This window comes from Rutidosis leptorrhynchoides, chromosome 4, assembly GCF_046630445.1.
Source record: "Rutidosis leptorrhynchoides isolate AG116_Rl617_1_P2 chromosome 4, CSIRO_AGI_Rlap_v1, whole genome shotgun sequence".
Lineage (NCBI taxonomy): Eukaryota > Viridiplantae > Streptophyta > Magnoliopsida > Asterales > Asteraceae > Rutidosis > Rutidosis leptorrhynchoides.
In genome coordinates this window covers 581,758,988-581,764,758 of record NC_092336.1, presented here as the reverse complement: position 1 = coordinate 581,764,758, position 5,771 = coordinate 581,758,988, and positions in this window count along the sequence as shown.

The window sequence follows — 5,771 nt, the reverse complement described above, 5'->3', positions numbered from 1 at the left end:
AAAAACAGTTTTTAAGGTGTTCTTTGAAAAACCAAGTTATACCTTGTTAAATTAGCATATATTTATGTTATATTACAGGTCTTGAAGTATTTTAAAAGTTAAGTTAGAAGGATCTATTTAGTTTGCAAACAAGTTTGAAAACATTCAAACTATGTTCTTGTTGTTAAAATTTTATACCACAAAATAAGATAGCTATATATATATGAATCGAATAAGGTTATGAACAAAGTTACTACCTCAAATTACTTGGACAAGATTGCTGTAAAAGAGAAGTAAAAAATCTAGAACCAAAAGAGTGATGGAGTTGGATGAAAGATTGGAAGTAAACTTGTGTTCTTGAAAGGATTCTTGAAGTGTTTTTGTAAGGTTTTTCTTATGGTGTTTAAGTGATGTTTTTATGGCTAGATCTTCATGGATACTAGCTGAATGGTTATGGAGTTTCTTAAGAGTGTGTTTTTGGTTAAAGAAATGTGTAGTAAAATGAAAATGGAATGGAGTATAAATGGTGGTGTAAAAGGTGTATAAGTTTGTAATTTTGTGAAAAAATCTTTTAATCATGTGAAATTGTCATACTAGATAACAAAAGTAGTTACCTTATACATAAGGCATTGAACAAGGGCTGGTTGGTGGTGATTTGATGTGTATATACCAATAGTAAATACGTATAGAGGTTAGGTATGATACGAGTACATATACTCTAGATATACGTATAGAAAATCTTGTAAAAAATGGAATGAGAATTCAAATATAGCTATCTTTTGTGAATATACTTATATTGTTTTATGTATTTAAGTCTTTAAAAGTGATTAAATACATTACATATACGATATATGTATAAACATTATATGTTATAAGTATTTATGTCAAATAACGTTACGTATGGTTATCGTTTTGAAAACTTAAGTTAGTAGTTTCAAAATATACTTATAACTTATTGTTATTAATACAAAATGAGATATTAAAACATCCTTAGATCATGTTAAATATGTATATATACATATATATACACAAACGTATAATTATCATATGTTATATAGTTCGTGATATCATCGGTCAAACTAGACGATCAAACGTTGTGTAAAACTCATTTCAAAAACATAAGTCTCAACAATTTGGATTGCTTATCATGTTGGTAAGGTTTAATTTATGTAAATATTAATCTTATAAGTATAGAACGATCGAAAAAGTGCGGGTCATTACAGTCTTGTTAGGAATCGTCTATCTAAATTATCTGTAAGTTTTCAATCTTCAATTCTTTCTATCAAATTCTAATTTGAGAGTCAAAGTTTTGGTTTTCAAAGTCAACTAAGTGTTCTTGAATCAAATTCGAGTTTGTTTTGATATCTCCAGTTAATTTGATGATCCATAAAGTTTATAGGAATGATTTGCAACACAATTCATGTTGTAATCATAACCTATAACACTCTTAATCTAAAAATCAATTTTTGAGTTCTTGAGTTCTTCACAGTAATATACACTAACTTAAATTCGAAACAAATTTCAAAAACTAAAAATGCAGAGTTTTTAAGAATCATTTACTTAAACTTCCTGCAAAATCTCAAGTTCCAATTCTTAATAACGAATTCGAATTTGCGAGTCAAAGTTAAATTGTCAAAAGTCAACTGTTTTGTTCTTGGAGAAATTAGAGCTTGTTTTGATGTTTTTAGTTCAATTGACGATTTCAATAGTTTTTAGGAATGATTTGAAACATGTTTCATGTTGTAAAGATTGTCCAAAACGAACTCAAAATTGAAAAAAAAAAAAATTTTTTCTTGGCTACCCGCAAGCAGTAGGATTTTGTTTTGTTTTTTTTCTCATTTTTTTTATATCATGAACTAATTTTTTTTTTGTTTCATGTTGTTTACAAGTCATAAATGAAAACCCGTTCGATTGTTGTTGAGTTTTTGCCCCTGTTTGATTTTGAACTTGGTGAAGAAGATGATGCACATGGCTAAATGAAATACTAGATATATAGTTTGGGTTGCCATATAAATCAGATAAACAAGACAGAGGGAATGGTTAAGTGTGTTAGCGGGTGAGCGGGAGGTCTCTAGTTCAAACCCGGTTCAGGGCATATTTTTTTTAGAAAGGCTTTGGAAGGTAGATTTCATTACCAAAATTATTATTATTATTAGTATTGTGATTATTATTATTATGGTTATTTTTAGAACACTTATTATTACTAATACAAGTATTATTATAAAGACTATAATTTATTATTATAATTATCATTATGATTATTATTATTATTATGAGAATGATACAAATTATTATTATTTTCATTAATATTAGTACTTGTAACATTTTATAATTGTTAGTGTTATTATTATCATCCACATAGGTATTATTATTAGTATTATCATCATTATTATTAATATTACAAAGTATCATTAATAGACTTATCATTTAAACATTAATATTAGTGATATTGTATAATTACTGAAAATTTCTATTAAAACTATTAAAAATTACCATTATTATTATTAGTATTATTTTTTACTAAAACTATCATTATTATTGATATCAGTATTATCTATGTCATTATTATTAAAATAATTACGATTATGAAAAATAAAAGTTTTAAAGACGTTATTAAAATTATAAACATAAAAATAAAGATTTTATATATAAATATATATTTAATACACATAACTTAACTATACTAATATATCTATATATATAATGAAAATATATATAATGAACCTATTAGACTACTATATATATAAATTACATCACTAATAATAATATAAATAAATATATTTGTTCGATTACAAGTATGTGTCTTAATAGATATATGAATGATATAGGTTCGTGAATCCGAGGCCAACCCTACATTGTTCAATGTCGTCATATGTATTTTTACTACAAAATACATTATTGTGAGTTTCATTTGCTCCCTTTTTAAATGCTTTTGCAATATATATTTTGGGACTGAGAATACATGCGCTGCTTTATAAATGTTTGACGTGATAGACACAAGTACTTAAAACTACATTCTATGGCTGAATTATCGAAATCAAATATGCCCCTTTTTATTAAGTCTGGTAATCTAAGAATTAGGGAACAGACACCCTAATTGACGCGAATCCTAAAGATAGATCTATCGGGCCCAACAAGCCCCATCCAAAGAACCGGATGCTTCAGTACTTCGAAATTTATATCATGTCCGAAGGAGGATCCTGGAATGATGGGGATATTCTTATATACATATTGTGAATGTCGGTTACCAGGTGTTCAATCCATATGAATGATATTTTTGTCTCTATGCATGGGACGTATGATTATGAGAAATGGAAGTATGAAATCTTGTGGTCTATTAAAATTATGAAATAATTATTTATGTTAAACTAATGAACTCACCAACCTTTTGGTTGACACTTTAAAGCATGTTTATTCTCAGGTACGAAAGAAATCTTCCGCTGTGCATTTGCTCATCTTAGAGATATTACTTGGAGTCATTCATGACATATTTCAAAAGACGTTGCATTCGAGTCGTTGAGTTCATCAAGATTATTATTAAGTCTATTATAGTAAGATATATTACGAAATGGTATGCATGTTGTCAACTTTCGATGTAATGAAAGATTGCCTTTTCAAAAACGAATGCAATGTTTGTAAAATGTATCATATAGAGGTCAAATACCTCGCGATGTAATCAACTGTTGTGAATCGTTTATAATCGATATGGACTTCGTTCGGATGGATTAGAACGGGTCGCTTCAGTTGGTATCATAGCGGTGGTCTTAGAGAACCAGGTCTTGCATTAGTGAGTCTAACTGATAGTCGTTAGGATGCATTAGTGAGTCTGGACTTCGACCGTGTCTGCATATCAAAAGTTTTGCTTATCATTTTTTGTTGGAAATCATCTATTTATCATCCTTAGGAAATTACCTGCTTATCATTCTTAGTCTAGACACATCTTACTACAATGATTGTATGAATAGTGTATAGACAAAATTCGTATCTTAGCGTATCTGCTAATTCATATCTTAGCATATCTTGTACTGTAGACTTTGTCTGACAACTTCCGTAGATTCTTCCGTAACATATGGGATTTTAGTATTGTATATGCATATGTGAATTATGTATTGCAGGGTACTAATCTACATCCTATAATCTGTTTCTTATCAAAAATACTTCATCTGATCGTATGAGATGAATCCCTCAACCAGTTCGAGTCCCTCAGACTTCAATAGCTAATCCGATAGTTATTCCGACAGCTATTCTGACATGGATGTTCACCTAAGCTCCGGAGGCAACGTCACCAGAATGAATCAACCAATAAATCATCCCCAATTCATCTGATGGGTTCGTAGTCAACTTAACCGATGGAGACGAGAGGAAGGCGATCCTTTCCACCCACCAACCGAATTTACCTCTTGGCAATGAACCTGAAGCACTTACCGGTGAACCAGTCTGAAACACCATTTTCACCTCCCATTTCCCGAATATCTCACCACGATTGTATTCTATCTAAAATTCTAAACCTTATTCATCCGCTCGTACCGACCGACAATCATCCCGGAATAATAGAAGAAGTCAACGAACTTCGCGCTCGAGTAATCAATCTGGAGAATATGGTGCAAAAATTACCAGCTTCAACAACATCACCGGCACCAACAGTACCATCAATAACAACACCAGTGCCATCAACAACCCATGCCTCGACGTCTCATTCTATACCTTGACTACAATTATCGTTCTACGTATCGTTTTACATCATTTATCTTCGTTCGACATGGCGATTATGTAATCTCTAATGTTTTAGAGATTATATATTCTTTTTCCAACGGTAAATCAAATGAGTCTAATATCATATTGACTCATTAAATCCATGATTACATCTGAAGAAAATATATATGTATATATATTTTCATAAAGATTGTAATTAAAAATTCTTGTGTACAAACTGTTAATGGTGAAAATATTTTAACGGGTAGGTAATACCCGAGGAATATTTAGATTTCACATTAATAAGTTACACTGTACATTCTTCGAATCTAATTCAACAGTCGTTTACTATCCTACTTACGTCCACCGATATACAAATCTGTTCACCACAGAATAACCATATTCATCCAATTTCATATTTGGATTTTGATTTATCAAAAATCAAGTGGCATAATGAAGGAAACATTTGACAAAATAAAATTTGTTAGAAACAAACAAATTAACTATGAGAAATTTTGTTAAGAATCCACGCTAACTGTTCCTAACTAATTGTTCCCAGCTAACTGATTACACTTTATTTATCGCAATTTAATTATCACAATTTATATTCTCGCAATTTTATTTATCGTCATTTAATTTCTGTTATTTACTTTACGTACTTTATTTATCGTCATTTAATTTCTGTTATTTATTTTTACGCACTTTAAATATCGGGACACGTATACAAGGTTTTGACATATCATATCGACCCATCTATATATTATTTGGAATAACCATAGACACTCTATATGCAGTAATGCGGGAGTTAGCTATACAGGGTTGAGGTTGATTCTATAATAATATATATACTTTGAGTTGTGATCGAGTCTGAGACGTATACGGGTCACGACACGTATTAATTAATTCGAATATTATATATTAAACTGTATATGAATTATTGGACTGTCAATGTGGACTATCAACTGTGGACTACCAACATTGGACAATTAAAATAAATTAAAATATTGACTATAACATATGAAACTAAACAATTCTTTAAGTTGCCACTTGATTTCATCTTAAACCTCATTTGTATCTTGGCGATTCCAAACTGCGTTCAA